The sequence below is a fragment of the Chlamydotis macqueenii genome, chromosome 3 (genome assembly GCF_036417535.1).
Source record: "Chlamydotis macqueenii isolate bChlMac1 chromosome 3, bChlMac1.mat, whole genome shotgun sequence".
Taxonomy (NCBI): Eukaryota; Metazoa; Chordata; class Aves; order Otidiformes; family Otididae; genus Chlamydotis; species Chlamydotis macqueenii.
This window is the reverse complement of record NC_141558.1, coordinates 75703420-75725758: the sequence shown is the minus strand read 5'-3', so window position 1 is coordinate 75725758 and position 22339 is coordinate 75703420. Positions and strand designations below refer to the sequence as shown.

Below are 22339 nucleotides of genomic sequence, written 5' to 3'. Positions count from 1 at the left end.
TGGACTGTCCATCAATTGGTCCCTCTTCCCACTCATGCTGTGTTTGTTCCTTTCCGATATGTATTGAGCCATGCAATACAAGGGGATGGGGAAAGGGGCTGAGATGTTAGACCGTCTTTTTCATTTGCCTTTTACTAACAAGGCAAAAGTCCCTCAGACAGGCATGCGTTGCTCCCCAAGTCAGCGCTGCTGACGCCACCTTTGTCGGCAGCTACGGCTGAGCAGGGTTTTAGGGAGGACCCAGCAAAACGCTCACCAGCCAGGCACAGTTGTTACCTTGTTCAGAACTCAGCATTACTACTATTCAAAATAGATTTCTACTATGTGTCTTTTTTTTTCATGGTAGTACAATCTGTACCACTGTGTTTCCCCCCGCCATCTCAGACAAAATGCGTAGCCTTTCCTGAAGCTGTTCTGAATAAAAACTGGCTTAATACCAGCAGGCTTTGCTGAAGAACCTCCACAACTGGTCCAATCTGCATTGCACCACATGGTACCCCATCTCCTGAAATCTTCACGTGGCCTACATCAATTTGTATTCGCGTTATTTTCTTTGAGCTTGAAATTGATTTGTGATGTTCTCTCTGAAGGCTCCCAATTTACATAATTTGCCATTATTCCTGCATCACACACTATGCCACGTCGTGGGCTAAATTCTTCACCATGGAAGCGGTCAGGCGTGGGCTTAACTTTAAGCACAAGAGGTCCTATGAGACATCTCTGCTACTGCTCACATGCCATACTTAAGCATACGCTTATTTACTTTGTCATGCGGTAGCCAATACCCAACATAGCTTCTTGCAGCTATTAAAAGTGGAGACACAATAACTGCAAGCAGAATTGGGCTTATCGTCTCCACAGATTTGTGCTAATATACCAGTGTCTCAAGACATCACTTCATTTTCATAACAAGAAGGAGATTTAATTTCTGCGGATTTGTGTAAAAAGCAATTTGGAAACTTTGCAACAATGATATTGCTTCCCATAAATGCCAAATTGGTAAAAACATCATAAGAGGCAAACACAGCACATTCATAATACCTTTTTTTTTCTGTCTTAAGTACCAGCATTATTCAAAGACATTACGCTGTTAAGTATCCAAATAATTAATTCATTTTAAGATCGAAAGCATAATATTATTTTGTTAAATTAAACTCTCTTTTCCAAACCCCTCTTTTCCACTTAAACTGAGGGAATAAAGGCATGTGAAAATGCATCTGCATGTGAGGCTTTTATTTTCAGTTTTCAGGATTTGTTCTGCTCTGGTTGGGGTGTCCATGAGCCCTCTTGCTGAGTACCAAAACACAAAAATAATTGCAATAATAATTGTAATTCCCTGGTTTGGGTCATAAAAACAAGCCTCAGGTATCATCTCATTCCTGCTTTCCATTGTTAGCAGGAAGGAGGAGGTTGGCGAGGGAAAACATCACTTACTTTTAACTTACTGACACCACTGCAATACAGTATCACCAGTTAAAAAGAAATTCTAATAACCGAAAGTGGTTGTTTAAAATGATAGGAAAGATCAAAAGTTCTGACTATGGTAGGTTGGGAGCAGGGGCGGGGGGTGGGGAGGCAGACAGACCGGTTTTAAGCACACCCAATTAATTGATGAACATCAGGACTTTGTGGTCATTTAACACTCCCTATAAATGAGGTCTTGATAACTGTTATTGATCTCAGTTTTCCTGGAAGAGGATCCCTGGGCTCAGCAGTGAGCAGTATTGCTTCTCTCAGTTCATAAATACAAGAATAGAGCTATTGCTCAAATGCCACCCTAACTGCCGAAAATGAAATAAAAGTAAAATTTCAGTGCAGTGTGGAAGCAATACAGGTGTATTTCCACAAGGTTTCTTAAATAGATAGCCCAAGGCTGATAAAACCTCAAATTTTCTTATGGGAAATACAGATTTGCCACAGTTGACCCCGACTAGCATTTGAAAATATTTTCTTAGTAAATGTCTACTCAAACCACAGAAGTATATAAGTTACTGCTCTTATTTATTGATCTACATTGCGTTACTATGGAACTTGAATACCTCTGAGCATTGAGGAATTCAGCCTAACAACATACAAGATGGGTCCACATCATCTCTGCTGCCCAGGCAAGAAGCTGAGGCAGGGAACAGCAAGCATTGGGTTGTTGCATCCCCAGCACAGCTTTGTCACAAGAAATAGCTGGAAACAGCTATTGTCTCTCCTGTGTTATTCTTTTGTCATTCAAAACTTTTCCCCATTTTCCTTCTTTCTATTTTTTTCCTCCCTAAAACTCTGCTATTAGCTGGTCAAATCAGAAGCTGGTATCTAAAACTTTCTGAGATGCTGCCAAAAGCATCACTGACAACATATCATCACATGATTTAAACTGAGAAAATTAATCCTCTCTTTCCATCTCTTCTTCCCCAAAATAAAAAAACAAACAAACAAAACCAAAAAAAACCCGAAAACTCTACATCTCCTGACACCCAGCTCAGATTAAACCCAGATGTTGAAGAAGAGACCCAGAAAGAGGCGTGCATCCCTTCCAACGCAGACTGAAGAAGCTACGCAAGTAGATGAACTGTTGAACTCAGTCCTCTGTCTTAAAAATACATTTCATTGGTATCGTTAATGCATGATATAAGTACTCAAAAGATGTAACAGAATTCTGAAAAATGAATTAAGGACATATTGCCATCTCCAGCAAAATAATAAAAGTAGAGAGATTAAGAGGCAAGCATATCTTTTTGAATTGTAAAATAGGTTTATAGGTCTTCTAATAACAACTTTTACTCAAACCTTACATAAATAGGCTTATACGATACAAATATTATGTGGGCTATGTGGAAACTACAAGGTCCCTAATCATGTTTAGGGATTACTTGACAGAACAGAGACATTTCATTCCTATTGGACCTAGGGATTACAGCAAAGAAACATCTAATATTCCATTTTTTAATTTCATGCATTTTTTATTTACCTTTAATGATGCTGTATATATTCATCATCCTGAAATATTAAAACAGTATGAAAAAAGTAATAAATTGGTGGAAAATTTAGGGAATGGGAATGCAACAGCACGCAAATCATACACTATCAAGTGCTTGATACACATTTAAAATTACTGCCTAGTACAGCAAAGCCAAATTCCTGGCAGATTTCTGAAGCGCAAAGTCACAATAAGAAGATCAGCAGAACAGACTGAAATAATAGAATATTCATCCCCCTAATCCATATGCAATTCTTTAGGGCTTTTTTTTAACAATGCATATGAGGTCTGACTGTATTCAGGATTTAAATAAGTTGTCTCTCTCTCACACACACACTCACTCTGTATTTTTGTTAAAAAAAAAAAGTATATACAGTTATCATTTCTGCTCTACTGCACCCACATTGACAAGGTTAGCACATCTCCTCACACCTCAGATGAAACAATAGCATTTTAAACAACAAAACTGTTAAAAGAAATACATTTATTCATACCACTGAAACCTCCTACAAAGCTTTGTTGGAAGGAGGGGGTCCAGTTTGCCAAGGAAAAGTATATTTTTTCCTTAATTTGTTTTTTAATTCTTTCCTATTTTATGCTAAATAATTACTGGTTAATTTAAACCAATTTCACATTTAGTTACTGGCAATAAAATTTTTGAATCAGTATAAAATCTTTGAGATCATGCCTTTCTCTCTAGACAGATGTAATTTTGGATCTAGCACTGTATAAAGAGACAGAGACCTAGAGACAAATAAATCATCAGTCAAAAGACAAATGTTGATGATAATGATAACATATGTAGAAAACGTGTGTGAGGATGGATGATGGGGAGATGCAGTACAGAACTTCCATTGCCATGCATGAGATTAATGAATTACTTTCAAGTAGTGCAAAGCCACAACTGAGTCAGTGATGTTCCTCCAAACAGGAGTATGAAGAAATTCGTACTATCTCATATGGACATACAAAGCTTGATCTCGAGACCCAGCGGGTTTTACACAGGTTTAACTCTATGATTAGGTTGCAGAACATTAATGCCACAGACAGGTTAGATATGAAATGGAGGTACCCAAACATAAGACATTTGCAAGAGTAATATACATGTGGACTTGCTAAATAAAGGTGCCTATATGTGATAATTATGGTGGCCACATGCAGAAAGCAGCTTTCGCAACCACCATGACAGTTCTTGTCACAACTCTGTTAGTGAGGCAAAGGAGCACTAGGACAGGTGATGGTACGTGGAAAGCCACCTGGTAGCTGAGAAAGAGCAACCACATCCCGTTGAAACCTGAACACCCAAATGTAGCAACATGCTATTTTGTAGTAACAGGTCTCATGAAAAGTGGCCAGGAGTATAGATTGCTGCTGAGCATCTACTCGGACTTTGGGTTTCTACCTGGTGAGGGACGTGCTGATCCAAGCCCCTTCAAATCATACTTGTGTGTTACTAGCCAAACTGCAATATCAGTTGATATTGCTATTCAAATTGCAAGGTTATTGTTTTAACTCAATACAGACTAAACAACCAATGTAAAATATATTTAATGAAAGATTTTCTTTCTGGCAAGGAACCTGCTTTTCTTCGGTAAGAACCTGCTGTGATTTATGCAGGTACACCAGTACCTGCCCATATTGTGATGTCCATCTACTGACACAGAGTCTAAACTTATTGGTGCTTACTGCTTACAGGTATCTAATTATTATTGATAGATTGGAGGAAAAAAAAAAAATCCAACCATACTGAAATCAGCAGGAACAGTCCAACAACAACAGGGCTAGAATGACTCCATCTTGTTCATATATTTTGCAAGCACATAAGCAGAGGAATAAGCATTCTTAGAAAGGATTTGATTTGTACCAGTGAGAAAGATGTTAAGTTGTATAAGGAAATAAAAAACAAAAGAACACCAAACTTCTGGTAGAAAATCTGATGAATAAACAGGCTCTATTAATGGACACTGAACTTCGGGGAGAAAGTCTGACAGATGTCCTGCAGAGCTGTGTTGGATCAAATCTGAAAGGCACAGGTGGCAGAAGCTTTGCTGCAAACCTACCAGGGTTTTAAAAGACAGGGCAATTAAGTAAAAGTACAAAGTATCATTTCAGGTTGAGAGGAGAGGAAAATAATTTAAAAAAAAATTGCTATAGAAGGAAGCAGGGATTTATTTAAGAGGAATAAAGGGCACCCAGTGAAAATTAGAGTACGCCTGAAATACATTAGTGTAACTCTTCCTTCTACCATCCTGCATTTTACAGGACATAACACGTGCTTATATGACTCCTTCGTGAAGACAACAACTATTTGTGACAACTGTTTGTTACAGAGAAGGCTAAAAAATAACAGGAAAGCTTTTTCCCAAATTTCAAAACTTTGTTCCAAAGCACAGAGCTTTTCTACAAGTGTTTGTAAATACAGTAAATGCTTTTTAATGTGCCCAAGGAATATTTTTGTTTCCTCATACTCATTCATAGAAATGGTTGTCACCTTCTTTAGAAAGTTTATAAGCAAGCAATGTGAGATACATATTTGGAATATGAAATTTTAATCCTACTAATTAAAACATGACAAACATAATTAATTGAGAATGGAGTCAATAATGGGAACATCCTTCAATGTAATAATCTTGGTACTATCAGCTTGTAATATGGGAATATGTTATAGACAGTGAAGTATAATACAGAAAATTACAAGTCAGTTTAAAAAAAGAACAGTCTGAAAGTTTTTACTCAGGTCCAGTCTTTAAAACACAAATTTTAAATCCTCAGAAGTTACATTTTCCTGGTCATTAAAAGAGATAATACATTACGGTGTTTTCCTGAGATGAAGAATAATTCAAGGTCTTACATTGCCTGATTAATCTCACAACCAATATTTAGAAAAGGTTTCTCTTTGAGCTAATCAAACTTGACAAAAGCAATCTTCAAACTGTGCCACATTCGCTGATTTGTAAGATATTTCAAACTTGTGTTTTATTAAATGCAGTTTAAATTAGCAACAGCTGTAAATCCACCTGCTTACGAAACCCCCTGAATCTCACATACAGTACATGAGGTAGGCAAAAAGAAAACGCCTGTTGATCAACATTATTAGGATAAACTACTTTTTTTTTTTAAATTAAGTATACCATTTTAGTCTTACAATAGTACCCAGCTACAACCCTATTGCTCACATTATGTTGCATTTTGAAGGGATAGTTGCTGATAGTATTCAGTTATTTCTTCTTCTGGAGCTAACTGCCTTGACGTTACTGGATAAGGTACGTCCAGTGATTCCTGCAAATAATGCTTATTTCTGTATACATATGAAAGAGGATAACTTTCAATATAGAATTTTACAGCATTCCTAGACTTTCAGTATCACAACAGTGTCATTAGGTTAAAGGACACTGCTCCAGAAGAGCAACGTTGTGATGGTGCAGGTGTGAGCACGAGGACAACTGGTAGGGAAGCACTGCAACACTGGTAGGGAGCACTGTGGGGAAGCTCATAAATACCATCCCAACCTTCACTTACACTACCAATTAGCATTGGTAGTTTCCTTTCTTTCTGTGAACGGTCATATGTGTGTGAACAGGACTTTGCCATGGTTTGAGAATGTGTTTAAATTTGGTTGCCTGACTCTCAGTACTAAAAAAGACTGCTGAGTTAGCAAAGCTGGGTAAGAGGAAGAAAAATATGGGAGAAGTTTAAGTATTAATTCTCTACTGCAAATATTCCAAAGGAAATCAGGTTTCCAGCTTATTCTTCCTCTCAAGTCACATTTAAGTGCTGGATAAATAAGTTTCTGAGGTACTGACTGCCTTCTATTTCTTCATGGTTGTACGCGATAGAGAAACTGTTTCAACACAGGCAATGTCCATGATCAAATAATATAATATAATACAATACTCCATTAACAAAGACTCACATGTACTAGAATTTGCTAGTGCAAATCTTTTTCAGACCCAAGGAAGGATATCCAAATATTGGGTAACACACTCTGACTGGGAAGACTATCAGTGAGTTTCTCTATTTGTTTATATAAATGGGCCAATGCTTTTTAAAGCACTTCAGAGCACTTAACTAAAACAAACAAGCACTTGAACTTTAAATATCTAGCAAGAGAAGCTATTGACAAGTATGACTTTACTTAGTAAATCCTAATATCTTTGCAACCTTCCATTCATACAGTCTCTTCATGGAGAGAAGCACCAGGCTCTTAGCTCAACTTCAGCTCCACTGCAAGATACAGAGTGAGAGGGCTGAGCAGTTGCCTAGCACCCTTTTATTTCTTTTTGTTAAAGCAAACGGCTTTAATTTTTTCCTATACAGGGAAACTGGGCTCACAGTACTCCTTAGAAAGCAGTTTCTGATTTTGAAGTCTTATTCTCTCTCTTATTTGGCCTTTAAAGTAGGATTTTTCCATCTTAGGAACCTCTTTTTTCAACTCCTTGCTGTCCATGAGTAGGTAAGCCTTGATTTGGGAACATAATGTTTACCAAACACAATCCTATTGATTCCCAACAGGTAAATAATGCTGTGGGAATAGCTTGTTACGCTCAGGAAAAGGATGTCTTTGGTAAGCACCCTCGTAACAACACTAGTGTCACGCGCATCTTTTAGATCTTTGTACTTATAATACACTCCCTAGCTACTACATTAGATACAACTGCACCGGTCATTTCCTGACCTAGATTGGCGTCATCTGATTCACATACGCCTTTCTGCTGAGAAATCAGCATCCAAATGAATAATCAAAGATTATTCTGTGGCTTTGCACAGTATATTTTTTTTGGAAACATCATAATTTCACATGGGTCAAGTAACGTACAACTTCATAGCTGGGCTCTGTCACAACAGGTTTGCTGTACACTCTGAGAAAAAGCACAGATTTATGCAGTTTGAGGAAATGCAATTTTCAGAAGGAGAATGCCACCAGTGTATGCCAGGTCAGCTCAAGTATTAAGCTGGCCTTCACAACCAAGAAGGTGGTGCTTAAAAGAAGCTTTTCCATTTGGTAGCAGGTACGGCTCATTCCCTAAAATCCTGCAGCACATTTTGATTTTTATTTGTCTCTGAATGTGTTTTGCATGCAGTCTGCACAACTTGGCAGAAAAGAGGTGATGGAACAAACTTTTACTTGAACCTTGTCATTATTTCCTTTCTCTAAGATCGTAAAGTATTTTTAGGCTATATTCTGAAGCTCATTTAACCATGTTGGGATTTCAGTTCACTAGTGTTAGAGGACACGCCACATGTTCTGAAAGAGTTTACAGAACTGTCCAAACATTGTGTACAAGTGCGTGTCTGGGGTGATTTGCCTCTGTACATGTGAGCATTTGCACAGTTATGTGCACACACATTTGTATTTGCTGGTACCGGCTGTTTGGCATTCGTACTGGCTGCTCTGGTAACAGGCATTCTACAAACCCTATTTTGTAAGAAAAAAAAAACAAGAGATGCAGTTGAGAATATGAATTACTCAGTGCTAAAGCATCAGTCTAGGGACAGTTCCTAAAGGAAACAGCTTTGAAAATTCTTTGAAATACACTGTAAGTTATAATTGGGTTTTAATGTATAAAATGGCTGAGTAATTTAAATATTTGGAAAAGAAAACATTCTTTCCTAGTGTTTATGAAATGATAAGTCTATTTCTTGTAGTTATTAACTATGAATCTTGATTTCAAACACAAGGGTCTACTACCATATGCTCTCTACAGCTGACACTGTAAGATCATACAGTTTTATCAAATTAATATTCCAGGGCCCAATTCTGATATTAAACCCCCATTCCGCACCCACTTCCCCCTCAAGTAAGTGCCTTGATTTCTACAGAAGTATTTTTTGCTTCTTACTCTTAAAGAAAAAGCCAAATCAGGATTAAGCTTAATTTTGGAGGTTCTCTGCTCACAATGCATTTTGGTTTACTGAATGAAACAAGTTGGATTTCAATGTACAGGACATATATAATGACATTCCCACTGGAAATTGAAACAAACAAACAAACCAAAACCAGAAAACTAGTAGCATTCAAGGATAATGCAATACTCATTCATTTAAAGACTTTTTTTTAGTAGCAAATACATATTAGAAAAACAGATGAAGTACAGCCAGGACAGTATAAAGCATGCTTTTCAGTAAAAATGCCCCAAATAACATCCCATTTTAGAACTGTGATAAAAGAAGACTATGACAAAAGAAAACGTAGTTCAGGTTTGGACACACTGCAAATAAGTAACAAGATCTAAGTATTTAGAAAGTTCTTCAAGATCCCACGGCTTTTGTAGAAATTAATTAAAAGGTTAAATTAAAGAATAGAAGAAAAACTTCGACAAGATGAACCGAGATAGAAAAACAGAGTAGACCAGTGAAAAGAAACCAATCTAAGGAAAGTACTGGTCTACTCTATTCTAATAATAGAATAATCAACAGAATATCTGTATGCACTAACACTTAATTTGAGCATCCTAAATTCTGATCCTGATTTCCAGACATGGCAACTACATATTAAAAAAAAAAACTTAAATTGCTCATTACTAGAAATAGATTGATTTGCATGAGAAAGCTGCAGAGTTAGTTTCCCATTTCATTTACGAATATTAAGATCATAAAATGAAGTCTCAAAGTAGAGTTCTAACTCCTAGATTCACACTTCCCTCCTGTTGGTAATAGCATCATTGCCCCTGGGACTCGGGAAATAACACGTACAGTAGCCACAGGGAAGAGGCAGTTTGAGTGAGCCCAGTAAAAACCAAAAGAGGGCTTACGAGATGAGCATAAGAACTTGCAATTCTGTTCAGTATTCAAAGACAAACAAACAGAGAAATATCTAAGTGGCAAACACCATCAACAGTGAAAGACCTGACTTTATTTATGTTCATTTGAGCACCTGACAACAAGGTCAGGGGCAAATAGCTCAGCCCAGTCAAAAACTTGGAATTGTTGGGTAGAAGTGAAAGCATTTGCTCATGTGGAACAACATCCAAAGCTGTGGTCATGCTCAACTTCTCTATTTCTCATTACCTTTCTTCCCTTCAGCAAAACTTGCTGGTACACATGGTCAGCCACTTTGTTTATTCTTAAGTACATGAATTTACAACCACCAAAGAAACATGAGTTTACCCTGGTAGAGAAGCTAATTGCCAGAGTAATCAAACATGGCATACGTTGGGCATGAGAGATGCATTCACTGCAGAATATCAGCCATCATTTTGAACTGCTTTCTGGTTTTAGATTCTACATTGCTTCTTAGATATTAACTTTAGCTACGGCAGAAGTGGTTTTGGGGGGCAGGGCGCATTAAATTCAATATAAGCAAATCACCAAGGTATTAGAAAAACAGCAGCTAAGTTACCTGCTGCTTTAGAGAATAGCTCAGGGATCTCAATTATTGTTTTCCCATACTTCCAGCTCTATGGTAAACATTACGTTGTCAGAAAGATGTTACGTACAAGAAAGATGGGGAGAGACTGTTCAGTAAGGCCTGTTGCAACAAGACTAGGGGAAATGGTTTTAAAATAGAGGGAGGTAGATTTAGATTAGATATCAGGAAAAAGTTTTTTACACTGAGGGTGGTAGAACACTGGAACAGGTTGCCCAGAGAGGTGGTGGAGGCCCCATCCCTGGAAACGTTCAAGGCCAGGTTGGATGAGGCTCTGAGCAACCTGATCTAGTCAGGGATGTCCCTGCTCCTTGCAGGGGGGTTGGACTAGATGACTTTTGAAGGTCCCTTCCAACCCTAACCATTTTATGATTCTATGATTCTAATTGTCTTCATCCCCTGAACGCTACATGTGAAAACTCTTATTTTTGTGTTCTAATATAAAAATTCTTATTTTTGTGTTTATCTATGCACAGTTGCTTATATAGTTAAGAACCACATCAAAGTTCTTCAAAACCATGGCAAAAGTATGAGATTGCCCTTTGTTTTGAAGGTAAGAGCTTGTTTTACTAAGACAGCAGCTTGTCAACTTCTAGGACCTTCAGCCTTCTCTCTCATCTCTGCCTAGCACACATTTCCATGTTTTAACTTACCGCACAATTACAGCAGCCAAAATGCGCTTATTGAGTGTAACTAAAACACCGTATCTAAACACCTTGGACTCTCAGAAAGTTCAAGAGCAGGACCAAAATTTGAAAAGTTGGCTTAAAGATTAAGCGTGAGCTGTTGCTGTGCCTGAAGCGATATGCTTCAGGAGGCAACCAACCCCCCCCACTGCTGGCTGCGGTCTCCCACCACCCCCGGCAGCTCCTGCGTGCTCGTTCCACCAGACAAACCGCAGAGGAGAGGGAGCGAACCCCCTACATGGACTCACCATCCTTTTCTAGTCACATTCACTACGCATTGCATTAGAAAATCGTAACGGTGTTAAAATATTTTGGCAGGATTTGTTATGGCCAGATCACTCACTTCCTTTGGGACACACAAAGCCTCCTCTGGCAATGAAACAGCCCAAATGTCAGCAAATCCTATAGAACAGAAAACGGTCTGTCAATGTAAAGCCTAAACGAATCTCCAATTAAACAAAACAACTGTATAACACAAAAATGCACATACAGAGAAAAGAAACAACCTAGAAATGTTCACTTTTTATTAATTTTTTTTCCCCACCCTCCAGAAAGTTTTCAACAGCATCACAATGTATTCATCACAAGGTGCTATTAGAGCACAAGCTCACTCCAAGTGTTACCAATTCACGGACAGATTAGAGGGCACATTAATAACATAGTTAATATGAAGTGTTTAGAGCCTTTACACCGGTGACAAATACGACTCAGCCAAATTTCCTGACCACTGAGGCCACGGAGGAACAATTTGGTAGATTTCATCAACAGCTCTAATTATGTTCCTGTCAAGTCGAGAACAAAGTAATCCATAACTGGGGGGCTGCTCGGAGACAGTGCCACGCGAGAGTAATTTATGCCCAAGACACAGGGCCCTCGCTGTAGTTAGTGTGCACAATGCCTGACTAACAAGTGGGTTCACAAAAATGAATTTATTAGGGAAAACGCAGCCCTCCAGCCACGAGCAGCTCGTCAGGTGCAGGTTGAGGAGGAGTTATGAGGCCAAGTCTTTTTGCTTATACGAGCATCTAAAGTCGACGCTGGCCTCAGCGCGTTTCAAAACATGGGATTTTAGCCCAAAGCACGGCACGGGCTTCTGCCAGAGCTAGGCAAGCCCGCTGCCGAGACCTTGGTGAGACCCAGCACTTTTAAAAAAACATTGGAGTCCTTGGGACACCAGCAGTGCCACCTCAGAGGCTGAGCGGTACTGATGCCCTTTTGCAATCCTACAAATAACACGCTAATGAAAGATGCAAATGAATTATTAGTAACAGTAAAATAAAATGTCACAATACACAACGCATTTCTTACCACAGTCTGACTGGGAAACAGGCTGAGAAAGGGAAAGCGGCGGGGGGAGGCAAACAGGGGACAAGCTGTCATGTAATTTTGAGTCATTTTCCACTGTGATCTATATTGGGATGCGGGTTCTATCCTTTCAAACGGGATCATTTTATATATGACACTCTTGCTGCATTTCACAAAATCATAGGAATGTCTCCCTAGTGCTAGGGAGAAGTGCAAAGCCTGGCTGTGGTCATTCAGCTACTCCATGAGTAGTAAGATGTTAGAGAAAATAAAATTATGTATTTTGAATGCAATTAAGAACAGTATCTGTAAGCACAGGGAAAAATAACATTAGCAAAAATTAGATTCATGTCATAAATACAAAACACTTAATGAGTTTTAAAGCATAGTTTTCTGAAGGTAGCTCTGGGCATACGCTGCTGTCAGCAGTTTTAGATTTTTATTTAACAAGACAAAAAACATAGAACTTTAAAAAGTCCTTTTACAGCCCTTTCTCTGATAGCAAAGAAACAAAGTTACAAAAAGCATTACCAGCTATCCAAAGCAGCTACCTGCTTTAGCGGACTGAACATCAGCTCAGATAAGGGGAACACTCAAACCGCGGACTGGTTTCGGAGGCTGACTTACTGTGCAGCCCTGGGAAGGTCACTTTCTTCACCCATGTTCCCCAGAGGTATAACGGACGCAAGTGTGTGAAGGCAACGACATTGTCCCTGTGTGACACATCTTACCAATGGATTTTTGGCTGTATAAAAATGTTACTAGCATCACTGAACTATTGGTTTTATTTCACCTTTTAGATACTAGTTGAACGCTGGTACAGAGGGAATGCAGAGCATGGCTGTGGAGCACTACATCAAAACCCTGAGCTTCTCCTTTCACACTTTACTAAGGTTTCTTATTCACATTTGTTTGAACCTGTAAATTCTCTGCTGTCGAGTTTAGGGAATTTCCCAGGATGTACTGAGCGGGACAGTATTAGTCTTGTGCAACTGAAGCTTCACAGAATTATGATTACTTGCACTCTTTGCATCTGAGGATTAAAAAAAAAAAACAAAAGCAAACAAACACAAAAACTCAAAACACTTTACAAGCATTGATGGTTCAAGCTTCACAGGGAGGCAAAGAAAAAAGGGAAGGATATGGTCCCATTCTGCAGATATGAAAAAAAAAAGAAACCTCTCTGGCAGATCAGACAGTCGGTAATTCGGAAGCCAAGCAATGCCTGGACGTTATAATTCCCAGACTCGTGATTCAGTCACAAGACATGCTTCCTTTCCTGGTGAAATGTCATGCTGCCGCATGCTTCTGTTACAGAACACATCTTAACCAAGTGTAGCAAAAGCATGATGATCCCATTAAGTATCTAACATCTAATACCTTGTGAAAACTAATTTAGTGCTTTATCAAATCTCTAGTTTGTATGTAGAGCATAAACTGGCTACATTTGCTAATAGGGCAGATTGACCCATCCCATATATTATCAAACCACATCAAAGTCTGCTGGAGGACATAGCCTTAGCCACTTATTATCCCTTGCATTAACTCTCTCACTAGCTACTCGACCAACACATTTTCCTGTAATACAACTGTCATGATTTTGCAGAGAAATCTGCAATTCTGAACAGTGCAGCAGTTAGAGACAGATAACAGGACTAAACCCATCATGCTCGCCTGGCTTTCCAATCTTAGCCCTTAGAGCTTGACTTGCACAACAGCGCGCCACTGCTGGGCCCCAGAGATTCGGCCTCTTAGTTAGATTTGTATTTTTAGAGCTTTAGTCATTCATATTATTTCTTCACAATTTATTACATACAAGAGAGAAATAAAGTTGGATGCCAACTCTTTCAAATGTACAAGATTTTTTTTTTTTATTTTTTTTTTTTAGCAGAAAAAGGGCATCTTATGCAAGAGAACATGTGGCTTAGTAATCAGGGAAAAAGTGCTAGAATATTACTAATAATAATGTTAGAAATATCAGATCAAATGAGAACATCTTCCTTGGCTTGGATGCTATGCAATTGTATTCCCATGTGTTACATTTAGGGTCTTATTTGTGACACTGTGTAATGAATTATATATCTGAAGCCATCCCAACTGTCTGGGAACTTGCATATATGGCTAATAGAGATTTGGGGTTGTTTGTTTGGTTGTTTTGTTTTTAAATCACAGTTGCTACTGTTTTCTATTAGATAGTGTTTGTCTTTGGAGTTGGAAATCCTGAGCTGTGGTACATGGGTCTCTTACTGAGCTTTTCTGACCATTTGACTACCTATTATCACTGTAACCCAGAAGCACTCTCTTCAAAAAGAAACAAAATCCACTCATTGGAAATAAAAGATTCCTCTCTCACTTTGCATATGTGATTGTACATAGTTCTGAAATATAATTATATCCCTCATACAACCCTAGTCATTCACATTTAATTCTATGGCTTCATTTGTTTTCCCTTTGTGCAGTTTCTCAAGCACTGTCATGTTCTTTACCCTTATAAATTCTGGCCCTACATATCTTTAAACACTACTATAAACAAGAAAAAGGCGTTTTGAGGGGGATGCGGGAGTATTAGTAGGAGTTTTGTAGTTTCTTGGTGATTCCAGGTCCCGTTAATGAGGGGTCATTTTTAATCCAGAGAATATTAAAAACCACTTACAGCCCAGCTGTGGTTTAGCATCACCAGCTCAGTCAGGCTGATACGGAGAGTCTTCTACTAAAACTTCGAATGAGTAAACTTCCAGCCAGGGGGAATAAATCAGACAGAAAAAAAACAAACCCCTAAAAAAGTGGGCAGTGACTTGAAACACCACAATTCTACATTACTGAATTGAACTGCAAGTCTTTGGAGCTTTATCCCCCGCCTTTCCTTTCCCTCTATATTTTTCTTCTTCTGTTTTTATGTTGAAATCACGGGAACTACGCAGCCTAGCAAGGCTGTAATCACTCAGCAGGACCCTGGCACAAGCACAATGCAACCACCAGCCAGGCAGCAGGAAAATGAAGGAAATCTCTCTCTCCCTCCCCCCTAGGTTTCTTAAAAGGGGCTCGGCGTGAATGAATCTTCCCGGTAGCCACCAACAATTTCTTATTCCTTCCGAGCAATCATCAATTTCAGCATCAAGTGGTTTAGTGGCTCTACAACTGGTAGTGGCAGCGGAGTAAGCCCAGCATGCAAACGTTTTGGCTAATTTAAAACCCTTGTGCTGCCGAATTAAACATGACAAGACAACAGTAAAAAGAGACGCTATTATCCCAAATGAGAGTCGGCGGATGGCTGAAATTGGCTTGAGTGGCAGAGACAAAAGAGGTGGAAGGAGCAGGGACAACCAGGCATGATAATACCAGATGCAGCACACACTTTCTTCCCCACTCTCAGGGCATTCACACATATCGCTACCTGGAGGAAAAAAAAAAAGGCAACATCTCCACGCTTCATGGCCAGGGAGAGAAAATACATTTAAGAAGATACAAAATAAATTAGTACCTGATTGCCCTACGGGTATGGAGAAACTTAACTTACGAGACACGTAGCCCTTTCAATAGAAAGCTTAACACTCCAAAGACTAAAACCATCATTTCCTACCTGAATTCACATCCTGCTGCCCAAAGTTCATTACAGTGAGTTGAGGATTGGAAGCACTGATTTAGGATAGAGCAACCTTAAAATGAGAATAATCTGTGGCGTGGCTACTAGTGAATAGCTGCTACAAACACAGAGCTCACAAAGGGCGTAGATCTCAAAGAGCTGCTGGGGAGGAAAAGTGGAGGGCAGAGGAATTAATTTTGCAAGGCATTTGGGAGACCACAATCAGACTGATGATGTTCAGAGCCATGAACCCTGGTGATGGTTTGCAACTAACAGAATGATGACCTGTGGGATCACTGGAGAGCAAGCAAGTTGTCTTTTGCAAGATTAACAATTTAAAAGTGCTGAAATTAATTTTGTTTAATAGCTGTGGGTGCAGACTCCTTACAAAGTAGGTTGCAAGGTCAGCAAGCCTCCTAAAGCCTTTTAAAACACAGCTTTTTATAGGGAGAGTAGATTTAGGGTGGCTTAGGGCTTAAAGATCTAAAAAGCAAAAAAGTGTAAGAGGTCATTTCCTACCACTTCCTAATCTTGGGTGAAGACACATTCTCCATTTCACTTCTCACTCTATAACATCCACTGATCGGTACAGCCAAAGCTACTTGAGGCAGTATGGGTTTCTTAGAAAAAAAAAAGAAAAAAGACAGTAAAATCAGGCACAAGAACCAGATTAACCAGTACATAGCAGGCTCATCAGAGTCACACTGAAACGTGCCTACCTGTGTTGCAAAAAGGTGGTGGGAGAAAAGAAAAAAAATTTTAAAACGATATATAGGACAATGAGAGAGGGGAAAGAAAAGGGCAGGAAGAGTGCTCACACCCTTGTCATGATTCAGAAGTAGTTCACCTGTGATTCACATCTGCCTCCTTACATGAGACCATTACACTCTAAATTACTGTACTCTACAGAGTGTTTCAAGGAACAGCTGGGCTCAACACTGAAACCCAAATCAACCATTTAAAAGACACTTGCTCAGCTTCACACCCTTATACGTGTGAGCCATCACTCACAACATATCAAAATATGCTGACTAGCGCTCCCTTATAGGACACTTGCCCTACATGTTTAGCAACAGCATCCAACTAACCACCCAGGTAAAGTTCATAGCATGTGCAAGTCTGGGAAATAGAAACAGGACATTTGTTTTGCACCACTGTGCAGGATGGTCTGAATTTGCTGAATTGATCAATGTTGCCCTGAAAAGTATCCGCATTTTCTACAGTTGAGCCTGTGTGAAAGGCAGACTCATTAATTCAAGCAGGAGTCCAACTCAAAAAAAAGCATGCATCCCCAATACAAAATCCATGCAGTATTTATACATATCCACCTGGTCTTGCAAATACCATCTTCCCAGGGAACTGAGAAACCCAGCTGAGAATATGATCATGAACGATACAGTGCGTGAGTTTGTTTCATGCAGCCCACTTCTTTAAATTTTTTTTTCCCCTCAATGCAAAGGAAATACAGGGTTTTTGGCTTTTCTCTGAAAAGCTGTGGACATGCAAGCTGTCGACACACAGCCTATGCTAGGACAGGCAGCGTTACCAAACAGAGAAACCTGCACCATTTGGCCGTACGGGCAAGCAGAAACGCTTCAGCCTCTGCGGGCAGCCTGGAGAAGAGAAGCGTGTTGTCCTGCGTAACGAAACTGAGTTGCTACGATTCTGCAGATGGAGAGAGCCATTTCGCTGGCTATGAGGTAACTGACGGTCATTAGAGAGGATAGAATTAATTCCGCTGCAAGCCTGTCGCTGACAGTGGCCGAAGCAAACGCACCAGCCATTTTTCTCTGCCCCTTCCACAGAGAGTTAGAACAAAGACAGGAGCCCCTGGGAAATACTTAAGACACAACAAGAAAATAATTTTAGATGCATATTAATACTGCCACCAAATACGGTGTGCTTTCTGACCGACATATGCTGCTATATGTGGCATTTGTTCCCTTTTTTTGTCTCAAAGTTGAATTCATATCCCCACGTAGCACTTCAAGAAAAGCCCAGTTCACAGTTCAGCAAGGCAGTGCTTAAAAGGCAAGCCTGATACAGGTCCTTAGGGCATCTCATCCATCCTGCGCTTGGATGGCATTCTCCACCAAGGGACCCCATTAGGAAGGAAGGGCAAACTGAAATCCTAACCCAAAGCAGCCTGAAACAGCACCAGCATACTGGTATAGCAGCGATGGATGAGACTCCATTTGTCTTCAAAACATGGGAAGCCAATATATCTGCTTCATTGCAAACTCAACTTTATTTTCCAACCTTGTAGTGTACTTACAGCTAAAACGTAGATCAGCTTTCTATCTGGGGATAAAGCAGCAGAGAAGTGTCACCCAAGACTCCAATTAAACAGATTGGAAGTGACGCACTTCCAATGCAACTCCATACAGCAAAACACCTTGAGATACACTGTCTTGTGTTTAAAATCAATTGCCCAGGAAGGCACAGTCACAAGGTACAAACGGTTTCCTTTCCTCTCCATGTAGTGCAATAACTCAGAAGCCTCTTACGCTAGTACAAAGCTTGCTGGAAAATGCAGTTGCTGTAGGAACGCTATCAATACCGGAGATACCACAGATCCTACTCTCCTGACAGAAGGGTTAGGCCCTTCCAAGCAGGAAGAAACAATATGTTTGTTCTGTGGCCAAAATAATTATAGGCTTACCTATATTACTTTATATTTCTCCTTTCACAAAAGAGCTTTGTATCAGCGTTAAATGAGTTGAGTTCTGAGACTAATACTTATCTGGAAGTCTCCAAGCTAAACTTAGGCCTGGCCAAAGTAGATACAGCTTCATTCGCTTAAGGAAAAGTGATTCTGTTTATACCAAGTCTGAACACAGCCAAACGAGCTTCCTGCAACACTGCCTCTTAAAATATTTAAGCTTAAGTAGAGGTAATTCCCTCATGGATAATGTATAAGTATACATCTCTGGGCTTCTCTTTGCATGTTAGTATAGCAAGTATGCAACGTTAAGCACAAACTCGCATTCTTCAGCCATGGAGGCAGTTTCAAGGAGAACATAGAGATTCAAATCCTGTAACATGAAACATGCTTGGTAGAAAAGTATTATATTTTTGAGAGCTGGTCATCTGCTTGTAGGAATCTCTAGCCAGCGGTCTTATTTACAGTTCAGCGGTGTCTATTGTTGCCAGTGAGATCCTCCTGCACCAGGAGCCGTACAGGTGCAAAGAGGGAAGACCATCATCACCAACAGATACTGCAATTTGAAGAGACCCGTCAGAGAACTCCTGGGAATTGAATGCATGTTTCTTGTGCTCCAGCCAGCAGCCTAAACCTAAAGGTTATGCTGTCCTAGTGTAGCTCTATATCACCTCTAGCGCCAATTAGGCTGACCAGAACTGTATATATCTACCTGCCTATTCAATTCATATCAGGAAGAAAGGAGAAAGAAAAAAAAGGGGGGGAGGGAGGCAAGGAAAGCAAGGTCAGGTACTTACGTATAAGCAATATACCTTGTACAAGTAACAGCAACCTCACATGGTCCCAAACCACCAACCCAACACCAGAAACTCTGCCTCCTCCTGCTCAGTGCACGGTTAATTGTTAATAAGCAGTCAGCTCCCTCCAAACGCCAGACCAGTTCTCTTTCTAACTGTGTTCAAGATCACAAAAATATCTCCCACCAAAAGCCTTTTTGTACCTCTGTGTTTATTATCTCTGTAAATCCAGCGAGAAGGCTAACCTAGGTATTCTGTTAATCTACCTAATTAGTGTGGATCAAAGAGGGGGAGAGCTACATTCTCTGACCTGCTGAGAAAGTTCCCAGGGTGTCATCCAAAGTCACTGCAAAAATCATATGGATGAGATGTCTAACAAGACTGTCCCAAATGTCTTATTTAAACTCCCTGCCTCAAAGTTTTGACCTTTTTTTTCCCCACACAGTAGACTTTGAACTAGTCCTGGCCACCAGGAGAGTTGGGAGAAATGCAAGAACCACCCGTTTCAGTCTGATTCTCCTTTGGATCGTACATTTCTCATGAAACAGAAAGATGCTGCCTCAAAAGTCTGTTTTTCTTCAGCCTGTAATGTTCTAACAGCCTCTCAAAAAACATCTCCACAGTCTAGAAGATGGCAGTGAAATAAGTCGTCCAACTACTCTCTCACCGTTGCTGTGCCTCAGCAGTTCTTCCTGCTCACAGTACAGCACCATTTTTTAATGACTTGCAAAAGAGGGGAGAGTTGGAAAAATAAGACTGAGGAAAAAAAAAAAAAAGAAAGCAGAAAACAAAAGAAAGGACACCTAAGTCAGCCATCCTCAGCTGTAAAAGGACTTCTTTGAGGTTCTACATCCATGTGACACAGATGAAAAGAGCTTGTTCTTTCTCCGAAACAGGAGAAAGAATCTCAGATTCTACAAGGGATTTTTCATGTATATGTAGGCAGCAGGTACTAACTTTACATCGCCATACCCAGAATTATTAAGTATTAGTCCCAGGGGAAATATCAAGCCTTTGTCATGAAACCTTATGTTATTCTCTTCACCTCATCATCTTCACTCCTAACAACCATGAGGCCAAGAGACACCATACCATATAATGGTTTTCCCAAAGCCATAAGACTCACGTGAATCTGATGCTTGTTGCAATGCCCAGAAAACTGGGAAGTTTACTATTTTGATTGAAAAAAAAAACAAAACCAAACAAAAAGTCTTTGTTGCAGTTGCGTTTGAACTTCTGCCTGTTCCACTGGGACAAATGCATTCAGGATCAGGAAGAGAAGCACTAGGAGGTCTTTTATGATGCAGTACAACAAGGGAAAAAAAAGAAAAAAAAAAAAAAAAAGAAGAAGAGGTGTTACGACATGTCCTGTACCTATTCTGGTAAAAAAAATTTTTAGATAAAACCTCCTTCTGTCAGAAAGAATGTCCCCTATTTTCAACAGGATTTTAGGTCTACTCCATGCAAAGAATTTCCAAATCAGCTGTTAATGTAGCATCAAAACACATTAAGAACATTGAGTGAATTTATCAAAGCACCTTGATTAACAACAAAAACAAAAAAAAAAAAAAGAAAAATCAAGAAAACCTGAAGCCCAAGATGAAAACAGGGCAGTAAATACGGGAATATTTTTTTTTTTGTCTCTTTCCCCTCAGGGACATAGAGCAGTCATTAGGGAACAGTCCAAAGGAGCTGAGGAAACTCATTACCAACAAGGCAAAGCATGATCAGGGGGCCGGTTGGGTTTTTTTTTTTTTTCTTTTGTCTTTCCCTTTCATACAGAGCTGAAGCATAAAGAGACTTCTGAGACTTGACTGTGTTATGGAGCAGGAAAGACGTGCCTCCAGCCCTGCTCCACAAACCATTCCATCAGCAGAAGTCTCCAGCAGGTCGGAGACAGACTAACTTTTCCAAGGTATTAAATTAAAAGATGTTGAATTAAGTTAAACGCCCCACATTGAATTGACATTTCCTTTTTTTAATGCAAGCTAAGATTGATGAAAAATACCACTTATCTACATTAAGGGTCAAAATATCCAGCAAAAGAAGCCTCTGGTTCAGCGCGTCAGAGCAAAGTCAGTCTTACATAATCCGGGGACCAGAACGCGGATCACATTCTGATGATCCAATTAATGGTGGGATACTTTGCAATCAGCCAGGAAGCAAGGCCCCTAACAGATTGTGGGGCTGTAACATCAATTTCTTAAGTGCATTTAAAGGATTACAAATGTTAGTCCTGGCTTGAGATTGAAACACCTATTGAGGTGCTCTGAACCACATTACAGTAATTGGGTACCTGAATTAATGCCATTTCTTCTGATGGGTGAGTTGAATACATTGGAAATACGGAATTCTTTTGCTGTGTTTCACTTTCAGTCTTCCCCACCCAGAACATAAATCTGAGGCAGAATATTTCTTTTTATCTAGACAGCTTTAATTACAAGTACTGTCCCAATTTTACCTTCTGCATTGTTTTGGTGCATTTCCTTTTTTTTTTTTTAACTTACTATTTTACCATGCAATGACATTAAGACAGAAATAAAAATATTTTTTCTTGAGGCTTTCGGGAGAAGAGGGAGAAGGCTGCTGAGAAATGGAGAAAGTCTTTTTTTTCCTTCCCATATCCCCCTTGCACTATGTAAACCTTTTTATGCATGCACCAGATACCATTTGCAGTGTTTTACACCTCTAGAGAGCTAGAACTAGGGCTGCCTCAATTAGTCTTCTATTCCTTCTGAGGTCAGTTCAAGTAAAGGTCTCAATCATATCAAATTGGCAGGAATGCTAACTACCCCAGTATTTCAGACCATACAGGGTTCAGCTAAAGAGCTTTAAAAACATGTAGGTGGTTTCAAGAGTATTCAAGTGAATATACAGCATAAAGCCATACGTGTGTGCCACGGACTAAACTTACACACCAGGCATATGAAATATTTAAAAATCTAAAACAGGTTAGGGCACAGGTTGGTTTG

The 22339-nt window shown here is 39.6% G+C and overlaps 1 protein-coding gene across 3 annotated transcripts in view; it reads right to left on the bottom strand.

Moving 5' to 3' along the window:
- Positions 1 to 22339, bottom strand: part of ESRRG (estrogen related receptor gamma) — a 390646-nt gene that overhangs the window by 229070 nt on the left and 139237 nt on the right. The window contains exon 2 of one of the 3 annotated variants that reach the window (XM_086743706.1): positions 11364 to 11422. The exons of the other annotated variants lie outside the window; for them this stretch is intronic. The gene's annotated coding sequence lies outside the window, so the exon portion shown is untranslated. The remainder of the gene's footprint in view (positions 1 to 11363; positions 11423 to 22339) is intronic. 3 annotated transcript variants of the gene reach the window in all.